The sequence below is a fragment of the Pelophylax lessonae genome (assembly GCF_965119305.1).
Source record: "Pelophylax lessonae genome assembly, chromosome: 4".
In the NCBI taxonomy this organism is placed as follows: Eukaryota; Metazoa; Chordata; class Amphibia; order Anura; family Ranidae; genus Pelophylax; species Pelophylax lessonae.
The window spans coordinates 172,883,893-172,910,833 of NC_138771.1; the positions used below are offsets into that span (position 1 = coordinate 172,883,893).

A 26,941-nucleotide genomic window follows, 5' to 3' on the forward strand; every position below is an offset into this window, starting at 1 on the left:
ATTTGCTTACTATAAGATTTGCCAATTTGTCAAACCAGTCCTGAAATTTATTTCACTTAAGTTAAGCATTGCAGCTTGAACACCTCTCTACAGCAACTTGTGATTTGGCAATAATGCAACAGCAGCAGCAAATTGACAAAGTCCCTTGTTAGCATATGGTATATACATACATGCAAGGGCTGATTAACTTTCCTCGCCCAGTTTTCTGGCTTCTACTCTACAGGAGATAACAATAGGCTATTTTAAGACAGATTAGTACTTATACTTTTTGAATGTTTACATACATTTTTTTTTTGGTGAACACAAAACAACATTGAATTGTGTTTGTTTTATATCTACCAGAAGCTCACCCCTTGTGTATTACCCTTTGAACACTTTTTAGTAAATCTTGCACTGGACATTAGGGGTATGGAGGAGCATCTGGAAAGAACCACAAGTCTCTCTGTAGCTTATGGGGTAACTTAGGAAACAGTGACCATAGGTCAATTAGTTTCAGTATTAATCATAGTAAAAGGAAACACAAGGGTAATATAAAGACACTGAATTTCAAAAGAGCCAATTTCCCAAAACTGGGCTCTCTGCTAGAAAACATCAAATGGGATAGAACCCTGGGAACAAAGAACACGGAGGAAAAATGGGAGTGCTTCAAGAGCATACTAAACAAAGGGATTGGTCAGTGCATTCCAAAGGGAAATAAATTTAAAAGAGCAAAATTGAACCCTGGGTGGCTAAACACCAACATAAAAATGCATAGTAATACTAAAGAAAAGGCCTTCAAAAAATACAAGACTGAGGGGTCATTGGCAGCATTCAAGCATTACAAAGAGTGTTAAAGACAAAATCAAGGTGGCTAAAATAGAACACGAGCGACTTATAGCGGAAGAGAGTAAAAAGAACCCCAAGAAATTCTTTAAGTATATAAACAGTAAGAAAGCAAGGCCAGAACACATTGGCCCCATAAAAGACGACAAAGGAAATATGGCCACAGAGGACAGAGAAAAGGCGGAAGTGTTAAATAATTTCTTCTCTTCAGTCTTCACAAAAGAATCGGGGGGCTACACTAACTCAGCTTGTAATGCTAAACTAAATAATACACCTCAGGAAGTACCGCCATGGCTTACAGATGATAGACTTAGAACTAAACTAGAGAAACTTAACATAAATAAATCACCGGGACCAGATGGCTTGCACCCAAGGGTTCTTAAAGAGCTCAGCCAGGTGATTGCCAGAGCATTATTCTTGTTCTTCAAGGATAGTCTACTGACAGGTATGGTGCCAGCTGATTGGAAAAAAGCCAACATGATACCAATATTTAAAAAAGGGCCGAGATATATCCCGGGTAACTATAGGCCGGTTAGCCTAACATCAGTAGTCTGCAAGATTTTGGAGGGGATGTTAAGGGACCACATACAAGACTTTAGTAATGAAAACGGTATTATTAGTAGCAATCAGCATGAATTCATGAAAAATCATTCTTGCCAAACCAATCTATTAACCTTCTATGATGAAGTGAGCTGCCACCTAGATAAAGGTAAGCCTGTGGATGTGGTGTATCTGGACTTTGCAAAGGCCTTTGACACCGTTCCCCACAAACGCTTACTGTACAAACTAAGGAAGGTAGGTATGGACCATAAGGTGAGTACCTGGATAGAGAACTGGCTCCAGGGGAGAGTCCAGAGGGTGGTGATTAATGAGGAGTACTCGGATTGGGTGGGTGTGGAAAGTGGGGCCCCCCAAGGTTCTGTCCTGGGGCCAATCCTGTTTAATTTATTCATAAATGATCTAGAGGAGGGGATATCTAGTACAATCTCAGTATTTGCGGATGATACTAAACTAAGCATGCCAATATCTTCTATGCAGGATTTGGAAACCTTACAAGCGGATCTGAACATAATAATGGGGTGGTCAACTACATGGCAGATGAGGTTTAATGTTGAAAAATGTAAAGTAATGCACTTGGGCGTCAGAAACATGAAAGCAAGCTACTCACTGGGGGGGAAACCACGGGGTGAGTCTAGGATGGAAAAGGACCTGGGGGTACTGGTAGACAACAGGCTTGGCAGTGGCATGCAATGCCAAGCCGCTGCAAGCAAAGCCAACAGAATACTAGCATGTATAAAAAAGGGGATTTACTCCAGAAATAAAGAGATTATTCTCCCACTCTACAAGACTCTGGTCCGGCCACATCTGGAATATGCTGTCCAGTTCTGGGCACCGGTCCTCAGGAAGGATGTGCTGGAACTGGAGAGAGTCCAGAGAAGGGCAACAAAAATAATTAGGGGAATGGAGAACATCGGCTATGAGGAAAGACTACAAGCACTGAACTTATTCTCTCTGGAGAAGAGACGATTGAGGGGGGATATGATATAAATGTACAAATACTGTACTGGCGACCCTAGCATAAGGAACAAACTTTTCAGAGAAAGGGAATACAATAAGACACGTGGCCACTCACTAAAACTAGAGGAAAAACGGTTTAACCTTCAAGTACGTAGGGGGTTCTTCACTGTCAGAGCAGTAAGGATGTGGAATTCTCTTCCACAAGCAGTCGTATCAGCAGGGAGCATCGATAGTTTCAAAAAACTATTAGATGGGCACCTTAAAGACCACAACATACAGGGGTATACAATGTACAGTTAAGAGCAAACTCAAGCACATCATAGGTTGAACTGGATGGACTGATGTCTTTTTTTAACCTCACAAACTATGTAACTATGTAACCACAAGTCTCTCTGTAGCTTAAAATACACAAAACCTTTTATCTTTTCATTTTTTTTTTTTCCAGCCTCCTGCAAATGCAAGTCTGAACGTTAGCAGCTGTTTATGTAAGACATCTGGCTTAATGCTTATAGCACTAATTCTTACACAAATTTTCACATAAAAATTTTCAATGCCAAAAAAGTTGTATATATGGGAAAGCCCTTAGTATATGGTCAGTGTATCATACTGATGTTCAAAGAACAACTAGTGTCTGTTTCTGTAAATAATTTCATGCACAAACCTCAGCTGTTTTCTGTGCAGAGCTATTGTTATTCAGCACTGACTATCTGCATCAAAAATAGCTCCACGGTCTTGCTAACAGACAAAAATAAAATGCCATTACAGCAGAGTGCAATAACTTGTTCTAGATCAAGATTCGTCTTTATCCAAACACTTTTTTTTTTTATCCAAACAAGAAGATTTGTTTTTATGTGACATGGCTGCATCTCTTCCAGACAGATAAAGCTTTAGCACGTATTGAAATAAACCAATTCTATAAAAAAAAAAAAGTAAATTATTTGATTTGTGATAACTAAAACAATCATTGTAAGGGAACGTATGTCTACACAAGCATACATCTCCTGTACATACATCTCCAGTGCAATACCCTGAGCCAAAACATGTGAGCTTTTTTCAGACATATCTTGGCAATGTATCAAGATGTGGAGACCAGAATGAAGCTTCTGGCATGTCTTGTCTCTGAAAATGTCAAGTAAGCAATTCTTCTCCACTACATTTGAATTAAGAAATGATTTATGCCTTCAAGCACTTAGAAGATAGTACAAGACCATCATTTGTTTAATAATAAACTTCTAAACATCTGTTTTGGGATGGATTAGGGCTGTCGATTGCTGATTACACTACCTTTGCTTTAAGGGCATTTCTTAAAAAATGTTGCAGCTTGTGATCTGGTAAGAGCATTTAGCACATATGCTTTAGATATGAGATGAAGAGATAGCAAATTAATATATTTCAGCATGTATTACATACTATTTATTATCTTACTAATTGGGTGCATAACCAGCAGTGGAATAATCTGTGATATACTGTAACTCTATATTATAAAGAATAACAGAAGAATAACCAAATGATAGGTTTCTAGAATTTGACCTGAACTTCTCGATATCTTACCTAAGCTTCCCTGTGCATGGGACAGAAACTGTAGATATAAAAGAAATTAAAGCAGAGCAAACTTCAGGTTTTCTTTGGATCTATCGCTGGTTTACTCTGGCAAGCTAGTAGAGGTCCCATTGGACATTGCAGCATGTTAAAGGTTAAAATGGAGACTGGCATCAGCTGTTAAACACGTCATTACAAGTTTACACAACTTTCCTCTTACCTGTTAACTATCTATAAAAATGGTTAAATCGTGATTACATTTTTTATAGATTGCATGGAGTAATTAACCACATTAGAGTGTGGAAACCTGACCATAGGGATTTCCCATGATCCCAAGGTCTAGAACTAATGTATTGCTTTTTTGCTCAACTTTACCCATGTGCCACTTTTACCTTATGCTTAAATAAGAGCCCTAGTGTTTGGAGAGTTCAGGGGAATTCTGTGTTCTGCCACTGACTGGAGAATGTCTCCTAAAGGAGATTGATGTGTGTAGCAGACCTCTCTTGGTCAATCAGGAATTTGCATGTTGCATATAAATGGAAACTACTGACATGTGTCAGATGGTTTAGAGGTGGTTTAGGGTGGAAATTATTCAGTGACATTTTCTTTGTCCTGTAGCAAGGATTGTGATGCTTGTACTTCTGGCCTCCCCCTGCACAGAGATTGTCCAGCTTTCCAGAAAACTGCCATGAAGCTTTATCTAATGAGCTAATGGGCTGTTGGCTTAGAAGATATCAGACTAATGGATGTAATTACTGAGGCCTGGGTGGTGCCAGAAATGCGGAAATTGGAGGGTTTTTTTTACCCAACTTTTTTAAAGCTTTTAAATGGTGTCTGTTTTTTTTTTTTTTGCAAACTCTGCCTTAAAGGCTAAGTTCACCTTTTTTCTAAATTACAGCATTCATATGTATTAATATACCAGTAATGTACCTGTTGCAGAAATGAGAAATTTTTCTCTATAATCACGGACAGGCATACCTCAGCCTCCAGTTTCTTTTATAGAAAATGTCTGCATTACTTGGTATGCATCCAGAAAACTGTTAGTGGTGTGAGGAAGTACTTCATCAGCTGACTTCATTAAAACCCTGCATTTACCTTCCCCCTCCAGGAGACTGCACCTGCCCACCTCTGTAGTTCCATCACTTTCCAAAATGATCATTGTCAGTGGGCACCACTCTCCCTAAATACAGAGCCAGTGTCTTCCTCTGGTGATTGATCATTTTAACCCTTACCTTCTTGCATAGACTATTCATTTGTTAGAGTGTGCAGAAGATGAGCGATCACATAACCGCCTATGTGAAGCAGAGCTGTAGTATTGAAAACAGGAGAAGTGTGTCTCTAGAAGTCTGTAAAGCTCACCATATACTATGCAAAATAATTGTGCAATCTCCTTTAGATCTACTGTATAATCAGCTATGTACTGCAAAGGCCTGCCTGATTTGATACAGAGTGATTTGATAGATAGGTGCTTCCTCATGTTATATAATTTTGGTAAATCTGAAGCAGATTGTACAAAGAGTGTACACTAACATTGTACAGTGTGTGGCTACCTTTATAGACTTGGATTAAACTAATCCCACTTTTGTGTCATTGACCGATAATGGAACTCAAATGCAGATGCAAATATGCATTTTGCTGACTGCAAAAATATGCAACAAACATGGAAAATGTGCAAACAAGGTACAAACCGCAACACACCAAAATGCCCCATGAGCTACTTTGTTGTATTTATTGCTTGTAGGATAGCCCTATGCATGTCGCAGGAAAGAATGCACCAAATAAAAGTGTTCTAGATGCAAATGAGGCCAGAAAATGAAATTGGTGTGTTTAAGCAAGAACAATGACAGCTTAATGTCTCCATCCACTCTCTTCCGTGTATTTGTAAAAAGCTGACCATACGCTATGCAACCCGATTGTTAAATCTCTGTTCAATTTATTTTAGATTTACCAAAACCATAGAAATGGAGGATCCCACTTGAACAAGCCATTCGATTTGTATCAAATCAGACCAGCCTTTGCAGTACATAGTTGATAGTAGATCTAAAGGATATTGCACCATCAGATTGTGAAATGTATGGTCAGCTTAAAGGAAGAAGTTAGAAAGTAGTTGGAAATAAAAAAGAGGTGGTAAAGTGATGAGAGAGGTGTAGTCTAGAGAGGTAAACACGCACTATTCTGCATTGCAGTAAGGCAGTGCATGAAGGGATATGATGTTTCCTGGAAGATCACATGATGTTACAGGACATCAGGGCTCATAATGCATTTTTTTTGAAGTTTGAACAGAGAAGTGCAGACTAAAAGCTGCCAAGGACTAGGTAAATGAGAGAGCAGATTGGGGTGGCTTGGGCAGAAAAACATTAGAAAAGGCTTCTATCTATTATGAAAAGTGAAAAGGTGAATATAACCTTTAATAATATGTACAATTGCAGATTACGCATTTTAAGGTTTTGTAGGGCATCATTGCTAATTACAGACCCTTGCTAGATTGAGCTGAGGTGACAATATTTACTATAGATTGTTCTCTTTGTGAACTGAGAATTTCATTCCTAAACATGAAATTTTGAGAATGCTGCCCCATTCCCCAGACCTTATTACTGTCACAAAGCCTATCCCTGGTAGCCCTGTAGATGACTCCCCTGACTGAAAAGGCTCTCCAAGCCTTATTGGGAGCCTAGAACCACTTTGGGAATACCAGGCATTGTTGTTAGTGCTCTGACATTGTGTGCAAGGTGAGGAACGGATGTTACTGGCATGGCAGCTTGTGTAGACATTTAGCTTAGCTCTACTTCCCTGCATAATGTATTTCCTGTCTTGTTACTGTAAAATATTCTGTATAAGCAAGAGAGTTCAGGGTACAATAGGGGAATGAGAAATAAGGGAGGTACAGTATGTGAGATATATGGGCATGTGAACAAATGTCACAAAGACTTGAAGTCAGCTAACACGTGCAAGAGGGTTATATCTTGTAGAGCATCTTGAAGCATCTTGAAGAGCAAGCTGCTTTAAAGAAATGAGGCCTTCAAATTTACCCTTTACTCTCACTGTATGTTTTCCAGTTTTTTACTCCTTCTTTTCTCTTACTCCGTTTTCATGACCCTTTCCTTTTTTTTTTTTTCATTTCTTATGTGGTATTCACGGGGGTTGTTCTCCAGACCCATTGAAATGTACTTTTGTGTTACTGATTTATTAATCACTTTGTTTTTAAACTAAACCGACAATCAACAATCTATCTTTCTCTTTTTTTCAAATGTATGACATTTTTGAGATTTGGCGGTCTATTTGATGCTTATATAGTGCGATATTTCATTTGAAGTTTTATTTGTCTTCTTCCAATTGACGTAATTAGCTTGTTACCCTTTGAATATGTACCACAATCCATGTAAAATTCACATTGTTCTTCTTTATTTTATTCAAAACAATAAAAAAATTGACACGAAATGAGGCCTTTAGCCATAAGAGGGACCCTTTCTCTCATGGCTAAAGGCCTTTCTCCCTAAAATAAAGTTTTTGAGAACCTTATAGGACCAGAATAGGGGTAGGTGAGGTAAAGCCATGCTATCTGAACACAGGAGTTAGAATAAATAAAACCAATGAGTCTTTTCCTCTTCAAAATGAAGACTGAGTCTAGGCTCTGGTGTACAGGGACTGCGAAAGGCTAATACCAAGTCAGATTCAGATACTTACACAGCTTACATTTAGAAAATACATTTAACCACTTCAGGACCAGTGATGTACCCGTACTTTGGGTGGTTATACAGGGATGATGCATTAGCACGGCATCCTGAATCAGTGCACCTGGGAAGAAAAGCTTCACAGTAAAGTATATAAACTATAACGTGTGTGTATGTATAAATTCAGGTCAGGTAGTCCAATTTGTTTTGGATTCAGGGTTTCAAATGAGGCTTTATAAAAGCAAGAATCGGATTAGCTCTTAAAACCAAAAGAATATCGGTAACAATTTCACCATGCTTTCATAAATTCAGACTAACGTTACTAGGTCATAAAAACCAAGTCTGGAAAAAAATAGCTTGGCTTACTGTGCTATTTATATAAATGATTTGCTGTGTGTCTGGAGAGAAGTGACTGCACCTTTAAAGGACTTCATTTCCCCCTCGTAAACACTCTTTGAACCTGTGATTTCATCCCTTACCTGGAGCTAATTCCAGTGCTTCAATAGAACAAAGATTGAAGACTTGCATTTGAGGCATGGAATCTGAAGCAGCAGCTGTCTGCATCTTTTCACAGAGTAAATTAAATCCAGTTGTCTTTAAAATCACAAGATCCAATAAAAGAACTGTTCTGTGCCATCCTCAGATTATAAAAACTGTTGTTATAAAGAATGACAAGCTGATTAAGAGGCATTTTCTTCGGGGTGGGGGGACAGAGGAGAGGGATGAGAGCACAGAATATTGGGCTGTCTGGATGCTCCAGTTTTGGTAGATGTGCTTCAGTAATTACATTCTGATAAACAGATGAACAAACATTCTCCAGGGGCAATAGGGTTCAGTCTATGAACCACAAGTACTCACACGTAGTAACAATGAGAAAAACACACTCTTCAGAATGCAAGTAGGCAGTCGGTGAACAAATAAAGTGAATGTTGAATTGATTCAGCTGTATAGATCTATGCACTTTGTGCATATTAAATGTGCATGAGCCAATTGGATGCTCAGATAACAAAAGCATGTGTTTCTTTGAAATGTGAGTTGGTGTGTATCTCAGAGGAGTAAAGCCTACTGCATCATTGTATAAATATTCAGAGCCATAGGCTAAACTCTACAGCAAGTCCCATTTCAATATTGGAGAAGGCCTACGTATGTTGTGCTCATTGATGTTATTGTAACAAGGGAAAACTATAGAATATACTTTCACTCTTACAGAACCATACTATTTTAGTATCTATAAATACAGGAGGGGCTTCAAACATTTATGTCTTCATTGGTAAAGCTGAACACCAAGCAAAAAGCTAAATAGACAGATAAATATCATATATTGGAGCTGTTTAACCAGCCAAAGAATTGATATGTCTGCCCATCCATCTCTGAGATTTACAGAGCTCTGCCACACAGTAACAGCCCTGTCTGGCAAGGCAGAAGATCTGGTTTTCCTCTGATGTAGTTAAGTAACAGTTACAGGTCTTGTCCTTTCCCAAGTAAAAGAAGAGGCAGAACACTGAAGAGCTCATCTCTCTGTCCCTCTGCTCTCTCTTCCAATCTGCTTGAGGCTAGAGAGCACATGAGCAATGCAGCATAATCAACTGGCTCCTTGTGCTGCTTCTCCCCCTGCCAGTCTAGGCTCTGCTGTACAGGGCCTGAGAAAGGCTGATGCCATGTCAGATTCAGATACTTACACTGCTTATATTGTTTTTAAGGTAATTTACTATATTTTCAAAAACTGTACTCAAGCAAGTGGCTTAACGGACAAATTACTGAAGTGTGACATTATCACTTCAAACCAGTAATGTCACAGTAAATAGATTAATAATAAATTATTAGGTTATAACATATAGCATAATAATATATGATTTTTGCTTGATTAAAAAGGTACATTTTTAGCAGCAGCAGATTCTCCCTCTTAACTGTGGGAGAAAAAGATGGGATTATGGGTAAACCTTATACCCACAAACCCATGTTTTTTTCCTTGTAGTTAAGAGGGCTGGGCTGGAAGGGAGCATGTGTCTTTTAGACACATGCCCCCTTCTATGACACTGCACTGAGAGGAGAGCATCCATTGCAGCATTTTTATTGGACAGCTTGGACCAATGGTGCTTTACCGTTTTACCATTGGTTTTTTTTTTTTTTTTCGTTCATGGCATCTGCCTCCCCTGACTGCACATCCCTGTTTCTGACCCTGTAGAGTTCATCTAGGGATCCATAGAGGGTCTGTTTTATGCTAACCCACTTGCTTCAATATTTTTCTAAGTTTGCAGATAATGACTCCTGACTTTTTTTCTCACTTTCTTGATCTGTATATCTTTTTATGGTCAGCATAAAGACCATAACGACAGGCAACTAGAATTTTTAGAAGGAGATCAGCAATGGTGGACCACATAAAGATTTACTTTTAACTGTGATTAAACAGTCACCTGCACTTCTTCCTGCCATCAAAGTTTTACAATAATTACATGTGTGACAAGGAGACTGTCACTAGTACTGTACGTACCCCTGAATATAAGATAGTTAGGACACATTAGTAACAGAGAAATCATGCAAGGGTCAGAGGAGCTGAAATCATGCAAGGGTCAGAAGAGCTTTATGTATAACTATGAAAATCATCAGATATGGGTCGTATACTACTTTCATTATTTTCTTTGTAATCCATGCACAAAGATTTTAAAGATAAGATCCAGAATGTATGTTTACAAACTAAATTTGCACACCAGAAAATGGGAAAACCTAATCTGTGTAGTAACCCATAACAACTAATCAAAAATGTTGAAAGTTAGTGCAGTCACAGTAATAAAAATTAATTACTGGTTGCATTGGTTGGCATCTTTCTGCATATCAATGGTCTGTGAGCCTTGCCATTAAATGACATATTATGTGTAATGTGCAGTATCATAATTTTTAACTGCATTCATTTATGCATAGTCAGTTTATATTCCTGATGATGATTATGGCTTTTACTTTCAGGCCTAAAGTCTTGATCAGGAATGCATAATGTGAGTGGGAAAATCACTTTACTACCACTATCAAATTTTAACAACCTTTTCTCACACTGTTTACTTCCTTTCCATTACATGGAGAATTGTCTCCTGCGACAACTGCTTGTATTTCCCTAATTCCTCTCTTGGGAAATAACACTGAAATAATAGGTTTACTTGCTAATACCCATACACATATCTGGTGATTTAGAAAACTAAATAAAAGCAAAGTACTAAATAGCAGGGCGTGACATGCTTTTTAGTAATATAGTTATTTCTTTATCACCCTTTAAGGGACACAGGAGGTTTGGACACTGAACAACTAAAAACATTAAGCCCCCAACTGTCATGTTTTTTTGCTAGTGTTTGGATACTTTATCCTTAGTTCTGTTAAGGAAAATTGCAACAGTTTTTTATTCTGGTAACAAGCTCAGTAATCCATAGATGTTTTTTTCTCTTCATTTAAGAAGTCTAATATGCTGCTTAAGCTTATCTAAATACAGCAGCCATTTGGATTTGTATATCATCAGAAATATATTTGGAGATCACATCTGGACCTTGATGGACTAAATATTTCAGGGTTTGCCTGGAATGTAACCTTCTGGCATTATGCTCTACTTGTGGTACTTTCTAGACCTTTGTGTACTGTGTTAGCTAGCTGCAGAGCGCTTTCCAGGTCAAGAGCCATTCCACAGCCTTTGGTGTAACCAAGTCTCTGGAAACTCAATCTGTGAGTTAGTTTCTAGATATGGTGAAGACATCATGGTATCAGCACTGAGCTCTGCATTGTGGCTCTTTCCAAACACTCTATATGGTCCCACAGAGTGTTTCCCAGTTCAAGAGGAGCGCCTCTGAAACCTCCCCTTGTCAGTCACTGTCTGTATGGGGCAAGACTAACTTAATATGTGTCTTTTGTGCACTAGATTGTTTAATGTGCTGGTTTCTAGACCCCTGGGTACTGTGTTAATTAGTTGCAGACCACTTTCTTGGCTTAGAGCCATGGTGCAGCCTCTGGTGTATCCTGCAGTCTCACTGAGGGCTCTGGAAATCTTTTTGCAGTTAACATATCTGGATATGTATACATTATACACTGGAATCTGCCTTATGTCACTTCCAAGTCCTGGCATTGTGACCCAGTCTCTCACAGCCCATTCAATGTATATAGTACAATTGTTGCAGTGACAGCATTGGGAACTAACTCCCAATATTAACTATTGGGTGCCATTTTGTCTTTAAAAAATACTGTTTTTGTTTTTTAGATTATTTATAAGGAAAGTTAGCACGGAAGCAATCTGCCAGGGACAGTGTTGTACATGCACATGCACACAATCCCTTCCTAGTTTTCAAGTCAGAAGGAAGCATCTTCCCATTTCTTCAGCTGCTTTAGGCATATTGTGGATCATCCAGACTCTGGTTTTGTTTCATTGTCCACCATAGAGACTTAAAGTACTTAAGTATAGTCTTTCCCCTTAGATGACTTCAGTCCTAATCTGTACCACAGGGTCAGATTTATGATGGTTGGAGATGAGGTTATACAGCGGGCTGGTGTAAAATTGTATTGCTAGTTCTCCAACCTCCTACAGGTGGCAGTTTATTAAGTATAACTGTTAGCATAAATTGTTATTTACTTTGCTCTGCCTAAACTTGCATGTGTATGCAGTCTGTTAGGGCCTCTTTAATACTTTTTAAATAGTTTTCGACAAAAAATATGAATGATCCAAACAGGAGAATTACATTTGATTAGTCTAAATATACTATATACATATACATTGATCTAAAAAGAGAGCTCACTGGCACATAATGTACTCATTCAGCCATTTTTAATATTTACGTAAACATGCAACTTTTTGGAGCCGAATACTGGCCTATTACAAAGGAAACAGATGACTATGCCAGTGTTGCTGAGGAAAGAGCTGATATAAGGCTTCAAAATCTTGTTTGTTTATGTGATTTAAAAAAAGCTCTGAATGAATCGGTGGTCTTTGCAACTTTCTGAAGTACTTATGAAAGTGCAATCCATAATAGAACACCGCAGTGCCCACATTTAAAGTAGAAGTTCACCCAAAATCTAACTAACTCTAAATCTACTCTCAGCCTCCTAAACCTAATCTATCTATCCCTGTAAAGAAGAAATTGCTATACATACCTTTTCTGAAGCTGATCCGGTCCAGTCTTCAGCGATGGATGCTGTGTGCACCGGACCGGAGCAGCTGCAGAAAATGTATGTATAGTGATTTCTTCTTTTAAGGGCTAGATAGATTCGTTTTAGGTTTTCGGTGAACTTCTACTCTAAGATGGCCATGGCCCATTAGAAAGTGCACCACTTTTGCTGATCTTTAAAGAATCACATAAGTCAGAATTTTAAGTAATTATAATTTGTGAACTGTATTTGAACCTGGCAAGACCAGTATGCTTACAGTATATGCAGGATAATAAAAAAATTGCCTTAATTCACAGGTTCTCTGGCCTTCCAATTGACTTGTTTATCACTAGTCACATACACATAGGTGTCCAATGGGACTGCTGAGTATTGTTTTTACATAAACCACACATCCCTGGCATCTGGAGTATCTAAAGCTGAGTGGCTTAATAAAGTCACTTTGTATAATGTTGCACTAATCCAAAAGAGGGCTACATACACTTGCATAACTAGAAGCCCCACTTGTGACAGCTAAAAAGCAACCTAGGTGAAATACAAATCTGTCAGGCAAGTGCAGAGTCTATAAACTGGCAAATTAGCTCTGACAACATTCAAGTAGCATCAAATGACAAGCACAGGCTAGGGCAGGAGACATTCACGTAGAAGGAAACAGGAATCAAAAAAGTCGCTGGGGTTCTAAGAAACCATTAGCACCAGAACCAAATCTTAGAATAACAAGCAAAAACCATTTACTCAGACACTGTCACAGTGCTCATAGCCAAAATTGTACTTGTCGCCTGTTGATGTTACTGCCATTCTGTATGAAAAAAAGTGCTGTAATTACCTATGTAGGAAATATTGGATGGATGTACTTGATGACAGCAAGCCTATCAAAGAGAAATATGCTGGTATGAGAGCCAGTTGTGAGTATCAAGGTCCCAGTTTTGCCTAGGTGATTTAAGTTTGACCTAATAGCTACTTACAAAAATTTATAGTGAGAGCTGATGAACCTGTTCCTCCATGTGGAATGAGAGCAATTAGTTTCAGCAGATTCCAACATTTACCCAGCAAGCAAGTGCATGCCATTTTTTTTTTGTAGGTATAAGGTGACGTTACTGTTAGAATTGACAATTAAATTGTGGTTATAGTCCCCAGAATTTTTTTTTCTCTGTGACCTGCAAGATATAGGTATCATTTTGAAAAGGACTCTAATTGTGCTTCAACTATACAGGGCATCACTAATAAAGTAGGTCACAAATCTTGGAATTGAAGAAATCTTTGCAAGAAAGCCACCTTTTAGTAATAGTTTTAATATCTATGTGTTATTTCCAAAGAAGTGGATAGATAACATAAGAAAATAGTCTACAACCAGGGGCGTATTTACAGCGAGGCAAACAAGGAGTTTTCCTGGGTGGCATATTTTAGGGGAGCAGTGTCTGTAGTGGGATGATGCCTGTAGCATTTAGGAGCCAGCAGTCGGCTCTCTTGTAATAACAATCAGAACGGCTTACAAGCCTCTCATATGCTATTACAAGCACTGGGAGGGGACCTCCCTTCCTCCTGCCTCCTTCCGCGGCTCTCCCGTGCTCTTCCGTCCCACCGGGGGACCCGAGCAACCAGTCGGCGCATCCACCGGCTGGCTGGATAGCCAATCAAAGCTAGGATCGGCTTTGCTTGGCTGTTTGTAACAGTAAATCAGAAGCGATGACATGACATCACTTACATTTTACTCGGGAACCATCGGCGCCAGTTTTGAAAAAGCAAAAACATTGCTTTTAAGGGCAGGGAAGGTATTTGGGTCTTATAGATCCCAGATCTCTCCATAAATAGTACCTGTCACTGCCTGTTGCTGTCACAAGGATGTTTACCTTCTTTGTGACAGCAAGAAAAGTGAAAAAATAAAACTAAAGCAACAGTGTAAACATTTAAAAAAAAAAAATGAAAGTGCCCCTGTCCTCCCATGCACGCACACAAAGGCAAATGCTTGTGCTGGTCCTGCACAGGGCTTTTTTTCAGCAGGAACATGGGGGAACGCAGTTCCGGCACCTCCAGAACTGAATGGCAAGAGGTGCTGGGGTGTGTTGGAGGGTCTATTGATGCTGGCAGCTGGGGAATCTATTGTTGCTGGAGGGGATCTATTTCTGCAGAGGAAGGGTGTCTATTATTGCTGGGGAGGTCTTCTGTTGCTTGTAGGGGATCTATTGTTGCTGGGGGTGAGTACTATATTGCTGGGGGGATCAATCATTGCTGGGAGGGTCCTACTGTTGAAAGAGGGTTTTTTATTGTTGGCTGCTGGAGGGTATGTTAATGCTGGCCACTGATGAATCTATTGCTGCTGGATGGGATCTATTTTTGCAGGGGGGTCTATAGTTGCTGGGGAGGTCCATTGTTGCTGGTGGGGGATCTATTGTTGCTGGGTGGGTCTTATGTTGCAGGCAGTCAATCGTTGCTGGGAGAGATCTACTGCTGAAGGAGGGGTCCAATATTTTTGGCTGCCAAAGGGCCTATTAATGCTGGCTTTTGGCAATCCATTATTGCTGGGGTGGATTTATTGTCGCTGGGATGTCTATTGAAGCTAGATCTATTTTACTGCCTTTCTTCTATACAAAATACTTAGCACCGTAAAATTATACTTACTCTCTAAAAGAGGTGGTACTGGAAGGTGGGTAAGGGGTGGACCCAAGGAATGGTGCTCGGAGGTTGGTTTGGCAGAGTCAAGGGGTGACTCGGAAGGGAAGATTGTTTTTTATTTGGGTACAGCGTCGCACAACCGCGCAATTGTCCGTTAAAGTAACGCAGGGCCGAAATGCAAAATAGGGCCTAGTCATTAAGAAACAAAATCCTCCGGGGCTAAAATGGTTAAAAAATAAAAGTTGAGGTTGAAGTTCCATTTTAAGTCTGGAAAGTGACCATGTGACATTACCTTAATTTCTTTTAAAAAAAGAAACATCCTAAAAAAGAAACATCCTAATTGAAAAAAACGATAACATCTCTAGGTTAATTGCATGATATATAATCATACATTGAACTTTGTCAGTTTTATCGAGTTACAGAAATTGTATTTATTAGTTAGCATGGTTTATTACGCTATGGTGGTCTTTGCGGCATGCATTTTGAAAGCTACACAACACTGACAGGCAAAATACAGCAGAGTATAACAAATTCAGATCCTTAAGCAAAAGAGGAAATATATATTCTGTACGATTCTAGAATTAAGAACATGCCACATTCAATGTGACAGGGGTTAAAAGGTATCTGCTCGAATGAGCTAAGGGTTGGAGAAGATAACAGTAACCAAGAAGACAAAGAAAAAAAGTTTAACAAAGGACATCCGTTGTGCAAGGCGATTTCAAAACCACATCTCATTTCATTCAACCGGATCTGCTCATTTCATCATTTCTCTCTGCTGTGCTATTTAGAGTCTTCCTGCAGTCCTGTACTTTGCAGAGAGCAATGCCATTTTTTTTAATTAGTAGACACAGTGGCTGTGGTTGGAAATCCAACTAATTGGGCAGAAACTGACAAATCGTATTAGAAAAGCTTGAAAGTGTTTCTATCTCTAAAAGAGGAACTTGTAGAGAGAGGAAACTGCACGCTATAGGGTAGAACCTGTTTTAAATTCAGGGCTGGTGACAGTTGGAAAGGTACGTTTCTTTTATACTGCTATTTGTTTCTTACAAATGCCATTTTTCTGTTGTAATTAATGAATAAGGATGCTTGCGACACTGGTATGCAACTTGAATGCACTCTTCTCTTGTTAAAACCATTTTCTTGACCAGATATATATCTGCTGGCTTTACTTTGTCAGTTATAGATTATGTCATTGCTTATCCTAGCTTTATATACAATGGGACTTGCTTCAAATATTGGCAGTAACTCATCCCAACCATTCACATATGAACTTTTAATTAGCATACTGATCTGCTAACATCTGAATTCCCTTGTTTTTTTGTTTTTTTTCTCTGGAAGGCTGTTCTTGATGGTTTTAAACGTTGGTGTAAAATGGGGCTTACTGTACAAGATTTATGCCTTTCCGTAATTCAAAAATTGGTCTTCCAGGTGACTCTAATTACTTCATACAGCCAAATCTAATACATGCCTACAGACATGATACCATGATACTCTGATGGTTACAACAGGTAACAGCAATTAAAAAACCTTGGGCAATGGCTATTAAGTATATTCATTCTAGATCCTAACTTTCAAAACACATTGGAAATGCATGTCAAAAACGTATGTCAACGCACAACTGAAATGCATGTTGATAAATGAAAATACACCTGCCTAATGCTATAAAAAACGTACCTCCACCCACATGCATAGATCTAATTAGGCAATAAAACCAGTGTCGAATCCCAGACCGTGCATTATCATATGGCTTGCTACACTATAATTGCTGCTTGCTAAAGAAGTAGCATGTCATCCGGATCCCAAAAGAGAAATGTGTTTTGTAGTTAGTGTGTGGCCATTCAAAAAAGTGCAGATGAAGCTAGCTTTACTAGAAAAAATGCTAAATTAGGAATTACTTCAAAGTATGGTTTATATAGGTAAATGTATATTCTAGTGTCTTGTCCAAAATATTATTGTGTGAGGGCCCATTCACCCCTAACTCTGTGTGCTGCAACACACACACGCATTGCGCGTTCACACTTATTATTGTGCCTTGAACAGCCCATTCAAAATGGCAGTAACACATGTGAAAATGGAGCAGAATGCATTTTATTGCTGCACAATGCATAGGACACCATGCGTTGTGCTGTGCTTCGTTATGTTGAAACACACATGCATTTGGGGGTGCAGCACATCAATGCATGTAATGTTCTTTGGCATGTGTTAATCCATGTGTTATCACAACACAGTGTTGAACTTGCCTGCACAAACTAACTAGAATGGAGGTTAGAAGTAATTACATACAGGCTTGATGCTTTCCCTAAAATATATATTGTATAGATATGTCCCTAGTGAAGTTCCACTTTTGCAGCCAAATTGGGATAACACCTCCTTTATATTTCCTTAATGTTCCTATTTAATTAGCTTAACTTTAAAAAATATTTTAAAATTTCAGCTTATCTTTTTTGCTGAAATATCCTGTTACATTTTACTTAGCTTTCACTCACTATATAATGCCAAGGAGAGGGCTGGAGAGTTGAAGGCTTAAGCCCCCGTACACACGGGCCAAATTTCGGGCAGCAACATTCTGCCCATGATTACTGCAGCCACCCCACCGGCTTCTGTCGAAGGGGCATGACCAAAAAAGATCTTAGGGCGCTGTCTGGAGTATTCTGGTGGGGGGTCATCTCCCTGTCAGAACACAGTAGAACAGGAGGGGAGTTTGCTATACTAAAATCATATTCTTAGTACAGCGGCTCTGACCTGAGCTGTCAGTTTGTTTTCATTAAGTCTGCTAGGTTAAATGAAAAAAAAACTTGCAGGGCCAGGGTGATGCATTGTATGTTAATGCACTTTAAAAATCTAGTGTCCTTAGAGTGTATTGTTCAAGCATTTTTCAGCTCATTTCCCTACGCCTGATTATTCTCAACAAGCAGAATCCCTTTCTTTTCGACTGACCCTGCTCACCTTATCACCCTAGGCTCTACAAGTGCACACATTTTTTTATGTATCTAGACATTTTTGATCCCATAGACTTTAATAGAAGACCCCAAAAATGCACGGTACACATATTTTTGCACCAAAAGAATCCAATATAGAACCCAGTATGAGCTATATATGTAAATATATATATATATATTTTTTTTTTAACTTTATGTCTTATAACAGCTTTATCATGAAGTCTTTACTTTCAGTTTTGTGAAAGTCAGTCATGTTAAACGTTCTACTTTGTAGTGAAATTTGTTTTGCTTTCATGTCTCTGCTGACTGAATCTGGTAAAGCCAACAGGAAGTGTGGTTCATGAGTTTTAGAATAAAAAAAAAGGGTTTCAAAAGTCAGTGAAAATATAAAAAAAAAAAAAAAATGCTTTGAAATGCTAGTGGCATAAAATGACCCAGCCTAACATGTTATATGGCTTAAATGATATGCCTCAAAAAAGATGGATATGTGCATTCAGTGTTTCCTGACAGTGTGCGCACATGTACTTCCCGAAGGGAGTAACCTACAACCATACAGCCAAAGGTTGTGCTGTTAGTTGCTAAACAGCTGGCTGGTAAACTCTGCCACTAGTCTATATGAGTTTACAGCAACTCAGTCACTCAGCTAAAGCAAACTACAAAAATGACTTTTAGAACAGCATTGAGTATCCAATCTCAATGTATGCATATTCAAGAAGATATACAGAAATATGCAACCAATGAAAATGATTTTTTCATCAGTATAGCCTCAGTAAACTATAATCTAATTAGTCCTTATGAGTTGCTGCAATTCACACATAATTGTTGCTTTTTTGTTCCATTATTAAATATCCCATGCATTTGCAAGCATGTACAGTATGTACTATATATGTGACAATTGATGGAAAAATATATTTTGTATAGTTTATCTGAGCACCCTATGTCTATGGCTTTCTCAGGATAGAAGTTGTGTGCAGTTAAACTGCTAAAAAGATAGTGATCTTGTAAAAAAAAAAGAGGAGTCCACATTACTCCTCCTTTCCTCAGCACCACTTGTAAGTCTCCCCATCTCCTTCTTGCCGGAGGGGTTTAGAGCTGCTGCTTATCTCAGCCCACTGCATGCCAGCTTCAATCTAAAAAATTTTGACAGGCACTGTCACCGGGAAAGAAGCACAAGCGTATCCAGGTTAAGTCAGAAAAAATGATTTATTTAATAGATAGATTTGTAATTTACTGGTGGGATTATGGCATTTATGTGTTTTCCTTATTTAAAATAAAAAGGAATTGTTGTAGCACTGATGTGAGGCTTTTACGTCCCAGTCCAACATTAATCAGCAAACAGCAATGTTGCAGTAGTTCATAGACTGACAATAGAATATACCAGTTATTGGTATCACTAACTCCCTTTAAAGTACCAGGATATGAAGGTTCTAGGCTGCCAACAGTTGAGACGTTAAACCATATAATTTGCTCAGTTCATGAGAGCATCTTCCCCCAGGTAGACTCTTCATTAGGGATTGTTTATGGGAAGGAGACTGGTATTTCCTGCTGACTGGCTTCACTTTTCCAAATAGAAACCCCAAATTAGATTTCTAAACAATTTAATGAGATACATGTGAATAAGCTACTCTGGATGTAAGATATGTCCTATATAGGGGATCAGGTAATAGAAAATAAAATAAGGCCATAAACTAGTTTTAAAATCTATGTTTGACTGGCTATCGGAGGCAAAGGGATGTAAACAGGAATATGCTACTGTATAAAAATGAACATGCGTTAGAACTTTAGTCAATGTGCATATTCACAAACTTCAAATTTGCAAGCTTTAAAGGTCCTGATTGAAATGTCGCTAGAGGTCAACAGCTTGCAGTAAAAACCTTCCACTAAGACCCTTTTACTAAGAACCTTCTACTAGTACCTTTGCTAATGCCTCGTACACACGCATCGATAGTTGGCCATGAATTTTTGGCCAACGTCTGATTGGCCGATTTTCAGCTTGTTAGTATGATGCTTTCGACAACCGACTCCGACTTTTCGGCCGAACAAAATCTGGTGTGCAGGCTATAAAATTTTTGTTGGCCGCCAACAGAACGGCCGATTTTCCATCAGTCAGTACAGATTTTGGCAGACAAAAATCTGATGAGCAAGACTGGGCATGCTCAGAGAAGAAAAAACACAGGGAAAGTAAACCAGCGCATGACATCACTTCTGAAGCTGGTTTTTGTTGGCTGAGAAAATTTGTGTGCAGTCTAGAGCACATTTCAACCAACACAACAACACTGGACAAAAGACGGCCGATCGGTCGGCCGATAATCATTGCGTGTGTACGAGGCATTTGACACATACTTTTTTTTAAATGCTTTGTTTGCTTCCCAGGTTTATTTTTGAGCTTACTCTTCTTCAGTTCAGTTTTCATTGAGAATAATTGATTGTTTTGAAGACACCTGAGGCGGGATAATATAAAGAGATGTTTCAGGCAGCTATAGTAGCAGTATTTTAAATGGCATAACCTTTGTATATAGTTCGACTAACAGGTGTTCTTATATTGGCTTAGAGTTCTACCTTGAAACAACATTTTTGGCAAAGGTGTGCAAATGGCTTTTAGCCAACCTCAGTGCTGCTCACTGGAGCTTACAATCTAATGCCCTGACAACAGTAACAAAAAGTACAGTATATATTAAGGCTGAACATGTACCGATATGATTTTAGATTATGAAAAGAAATCTCATGTCGTTGTATCACATGAACTGGATGACATACTAATGACCTAGCTCCTGATGTTAACTTCCTGTTTCCTAATAATTGCATTTCTTACGCTGGGTCATATTTTCACTGGAAAATAATTTTTCCTGCACAGTTGCATGTTATCATTTATGCATTTTTAGGAACGTATGGAGTTTCGTACAATAGGTATGCTTTGTTAGTTGTGATTTTTCTTTAATTGTTTTTTTTTTTTTTTTGTACTGTAAAAATCTCAATTAATATCTTTTTATAAAAAAAAAAATAAAAATAAATAAATCTAATGTAAAGTTGACAAGGTGAATGCCAGTTCAGGAATTCAAACATTTTCCAGCCTCTATGAAGGTATTTGCTGGTTAGGTTTAATTTGGAGGGCAGCTCACGCTTTTCTATTCAATTTTAAGTATGAGCACAATTCATTGAAGCCTAAAAACATTGTAAACCTGGGCTTCAAATTGGCACTAATTGGACAGCAGTTCAGGCTTGGTAGACTGTGGGTTGTGTGATTTGTGTGCTCGGTCTGCTTTTTAGTTACAGTCCAGGCCTGATGTTGGATCACTGTGCTGAATATCATTATTTAATTTTTATTTATATTTTTTACAGTGTTTATGAAAAAATGAGCAAAGAGTAAACTTGGGACATTATTGTAAATTGTGATTCTCAGATGCTTGCCATATGTCTTAGAAAATTATGGTGATGGAATACTTCTGGACACTGTCAGCTAGGCTAACATTCCACTGCAAAATATAAAACAGAAATCCTACTGTTTTATTGATTGCACACATTCCAAATGTCATAATGATTTTAAGTACTATAAATTATATTATTATGATTATCCCTTTTTCTTTTGTGTGAGATATTATCCATGAGCCACAGCTTGGACTAAAACAGCAATCCAGCAAATATTGTCTACATGACCGAACTTTGCTTAGCTATGTGGAGCAATAATGGAAATATCTCTAGCATTACCCCTTGTCATACCAGTAAAGTGTAACCATAACTTTTTAAATATACAAATATGTATCAATATATATATATATATATATATATATATATATATATTTATTACAAATATACAATATATATATATATATATTGTGGCATGGTGAGGTCGTGCCACTGTGTAATAAGGCAGTCTGGGCCGGAAGGTCAGTCCCCACCTTTCTGAAGGGGCCAGTGATTATAAGGTAGATGAGAGGTTCAGGTCTGCACCGTGCTGTCCAGGAAAAAACAAACCAAGATGCTGAGAGAAAGGGTCTCACCCAAGGGTCAGAGTTGCCCCCAAACCAGAGGCCTGAGTTGGAGAGAGAGTCTATAAGTGATGGAACAGCTGGAAGCTGTAAAGGAAAGACAGCATTTGTGTCTAGATGGTCTGGAAGACCAATCCATGAGGCCTGAACAGTAGAGCTGCAAAGAGAGGCAGGAGGCTTGAATTTTATATTTTGTCACTTTGATTGTGAGAACCCCCTGCATGGGAATCTATACATTTGTGAACGTATGCTTTTTTAAAAAATAAAAGTTGGCAGGAAAAGCCCTGAAACATATCTCTGGCGTGGAGCAAACTCACTGTATGAATGCATCTACCACAAGAGCTAACGACCCCATGTCACAATATACAGTATATACCTGTATAAGTATTTGTGGGGCACTGGCTGACAGGATTGTGGTGTTTGTGAGGGGTTCCAGGGATTGTGTCTGATATGGAAAATACAAACTTTTTGTTTTTTCAGAATCTTAATAAGTCCTTTTCTGGGCACTTTAGCCCAGAAACTTGGTAGAGCGTTGAGTGGGAAAAGCCTCCATTCCTGTATCTACACATTACCAGGTAGCCAGACCTTATATTGATTAGTCTTAGCCATCCACAGGATATTTTATATGCTAACTGACTGAGGCTCAGGGTTCTCTCTCTCACAATCTTTCTGCTTCTGAAGCCTGCTTCTTGGTGAAAAGGCTGACCATTATTGGAACACTAATCATGTCAAGACTAGAGCTGCCCACCTGTTTGGTTTGGGGAACCCATTAGGGTACATTCTCTTAGTCAGGAACTTATATGAGCTGATACATGCTTGTTTTGTTTCTTTTATGATGTACACTTACTATACAAAGCCCTTCTGTATTGAAATTGTGTTTATTTTTGGTGACTTGCTGAATATCATACACACGGACATTTATTAACTTGATGCCTCATGCACATGGCATTTATTAGCTGAAAGCATTCCAATCATACCATAATTTTTCCCGCGCTTGAGGAGCCATTTACAGCCAGTAATGCAAGTTAATAGCTGTATGCTGCCATACTCGTGTAAACGGCAATTGCTTGTCCATTCTCATTTACCCTTGTATGCATGTACAGCTTATGTACAGCAAATTTCTCTAAACTTGGAAGTGGTGCATTTGGGAAAATACCCCATACTCTGTACACGCAGAAACCATTCGCAAGTACACACATATGGCTGCATACATCCATTCACTTGCATTGGTGGCTGTGTGGATGGCTGTATGCAGCATCTATGGCTCCCCAAGTGTGGGAAAGTGATGGAGGATATTACGCTCCAGGACAGAGCAGAGATGGATTTGAATATATGCAGGCTTTTATTGCTACCGCTGCTCCTGTTAGGGAGATTCACCCTCTCCATTTTACTGTTTACCGTTATTATTAACAGTGAAAGTAAAAGAAGATCCAGAACAGTATTAGAGGGGAAATCTTCCCGGGGACATTAGTTATGTTGCCCTGGGGGTCCCAAGAGATTCCCCTAAAGTGAAACTTTTCTCACCTCAGCTCCAGTGATATGGCATCCCCGAGCTCCCCTCCTAGCCATTGACATCTTTGGGTGGCCAGCTTCCAGGTATTGATCGCCGGGAAATAGCACAAAAAAGCATGATAGGGGTTATAAGTTATAACCCTTCTTCACTGTAGACAAAAAATAGAAAAAAGTTTTGCCTATAGTTATATTTTAAACATATTAATACATACAGCATATATTAATGGTTACAGCCATTGTCAGGTTTTGAGTGCTGTCTCCCCATTGGGTAGATTTTTCCTCTGTTCCTGTCTTGACAGTAGGGAAAAGTTAGGACTGTTAGATTTTTTGCTATTCCTCTCCAAGAGTCCCTTTACCACTCAACTCAAGTATATAAAAAAGAGTGTTAGCAGGGATAGCAATTTAAGCTGCAGGGTTAACTTTGATTAGACGGCAGAGTGTACAGTATGTAGTAAATGTTTCTAAATTTATTCAAGGCTATATCTAGTCTGATACAGACCAATTCTTCCAGACAATATTGTAACTCACAAATTGCCAATCCAAGTCTGCTGGTGGTAAACAGAATATTTTTATCAATATAATAAATACAGTATCACACAAAAGTGAGTACACCACTCACATTTTTGTAAATATTTTGTTATATCTTTTCATGTGACAACACTGAAGAAATTACACTTTGCTACAATATAAAGTAGTGAATGTACAGCTTGTATAACAGTATACGTTTGCTGTCCCCTCAAAATAACTCAACACACAGCCATTAATGCCTAAATGTAAAAATTTCCAAATTAGGCCCAAAGTGTCAATATTTTGTGTGGCCACCATTATTTTCCAGCATTAACCCTCTTGGGCATGGAGTTCACTAGAGCTTCACAGGTTTCCAGTGGAGTTCTCTTCCACTCCTGCATGATGAGTTGATGACATCATGGAGCTCCTCCACCTTCCATTTGAGGATGCCCCACAAATGCGCAATAGGGTTTAGGTCTGGAGACATGCTTGGCCAGTCCGTCACCTTTACCCTCACCTTCTTTAGCAAGGCAGCAGACGTCTTGGAGGTGTGTTTGTGGTCGTTATCATATTAGAATACTGCCCTGCGGCCCAGTCTCTGAAGGAAGGGGATCATGCTCACCTTCAGTATGTCACAGTACATGCTGGCATTCATGGTTCCCCCAATAAACTGTAGCTCCCCAGTGCAGGCAGCACTCATGCAGCCTCAGACCATGACTTGACTGTAGGCAAGAAACACTTTTCTTTGTACTCCTCACTTGGTTGCTGCCACACACACTTGACACCATCTGAACAAAATAAGTTTATCTTGGTCTCATCAGGCCACAGGGCATGGATCCAGTAATCCATGTCCTTAGTCTGCTTGTCTTCAGCAAACTGTTTGTGGGCTTTATTGTGCATCCTCTTTAGAAGAGACTTCCTTCTTTGATGCAGTGTGTGGCGTATGGTATGAGCACTGACAGGCTGAACCCCCACCCCATTCAACCTCTGGCAGCACTCATACGTCTATTTCCCAAAGACAACCTCTGGATATGACGCTGAGCACGTGCACTCAACATCTTTGGTTGACCATAGCGAGGCCTTTTCTGAATGGAACCTGTCCTGTTTAACCACTGTATGGTCTTGGCCACTGTGATGCAGCTCAGTTTCAGGGTCTTGGCAATCTTCTTATAGCCTAGGCAATCTTTATGAAGACTGTAAGCTGTACACTCAATACTTTAGTAGAAAAGTGTCATTTCTTCAGTGTTTTCACATGAAAAAAATATAATAAAAAATTTACAAAAATGTGAGGGGTGTACTCATTTCTGTGAGATACTGTATACAGTATGTGTTCCATGATGAAGAAAAATGTGAAAAAATTAAATATGTCATAGCATTTAATCAGATTTCATTTAAAGTAGATCTTCACTGCATCTGATCGCCACAAATAAAAAACAATATTTAATATATTCTTATTATTCAAATCAAACTTTTCCAATCATAATTTCATGCTTTATTATTCTGAGAAATCGCTTTGAAAAACAACCCCCTAGCATTTCTGGCCGTAGCCATCTTGAGTAAGGGCAAATAATTAATGTAGCATTTACTTCCTGGGATCCATCTACCCTTAGCTCAAGCGTGAATGCAGGAGAGTGTGCTTAGATGAGAAAATTCCTCCTCCTCTCTTCCCCTCCTAAATACCCCTGGGTTAATTAAAAAGTAACCCAGTTGTTAACCCTCCTGAAGACTCCTGGGATGTATGACATAATTTGCCTAGACAAGAAACCAGGAAGTAAATGAAGAAATGTAAATAAATAAAAATACATTAAAACCAGTAAATATGATATACTTCCTATCTGTTTACTAATGCTAGCAGCATGAAGATTAAAAATAATCAATGTTGACTGGGAGAATAAAGTTCCCTTTTAAGTGCTGGTTAAAACATTTTACAGAGGCAAATTTCCTCCACACTTTTGTCTGCAGCTTGTGCTCCGCTTCAGTGCTTCTGAAACATTGTCATTCAACTTCACTATCTACATAAATGCCTTGTCAGAAAATCACTGATCTCCTTGTTGGCCATGATTTTTTTTATAAAGTATTGAGGTTGAAAAAGGTTATGAAGTACTGTAAATAAAAGTAAATCTGTTTTGAGAAAAATACATAGGTTGCCGCTGAGGACTACTTTTGGAAAACGTTAGCTTGCTGGCTGTCTTTCTTATTCTATGATTTCAAGATATGTCTCGCTTTCCCCAGCAGCATATTCTTACCATTCTTTTGCTTCCATGCCTCTCTGTTCAGCCATTGGAAATGAAGGGCAGTCCTGTAAAACCTAAATTACTGGAGTCAAGGCCTACACAGGTATGACTCCCCCTATAGTGCTGATGGGCCCAGCACTGTTGCATTACCACATCACATGCTCCTCCATACCTAGAAGTACCCGGAATTTCTTTTGGCTACAGGCACAAAACAGAGTGGCAAGGAGTGAAGTAAAGGTAACTACATGTTGCTGGGAATAGGGGGTTAAAGTAAATCTGTTGCTTTGCCGTGACCAGATAAAGCACAAGTTATCTTTAAAGTGGGGCTGAATCACTAGATGCTATTCTATCAGGAACATCTAGAAATGTTAATTGTGCCAAAATGTAGCTTTTGTCTAAAAAAACGGAAAAATAGTAGGACATTTTCTGGTATGTTATATAACCCAGGTACTCCTGGTCTGTGACCTCAA

At 38.8% G+C, this 26,941-nt stretch overlaps 1 protein-coding gene across 24 annotated transcripts in view; it reads left to right on the plus strand.

Moving 5' to 3' along the window:
- CELF2 (CUGBP Elav-like family member 2) overlaps positions 1-26,941 on the plus strand; it is a 713,329-nt gene that overhangs the window by 201,692 nt on the left and 484,696 nt on the right. Inside the window, exon 1 of one of the 24 annotated variants that reach the window (XM_082254363.1) lies at positions 16,127-16,306. The exons of the other annotated variants lie outside the window; for them this stretch is intronic. The gene's annotated coding sequence lies outside the window, so the exon portion shown is untranslated. Of the gene's footprint in view, positions 1-16,126; positions 16,307-26,941 lie in introns of those variants that run through there. 24 annotated transcript variants of the gene reach the window in all.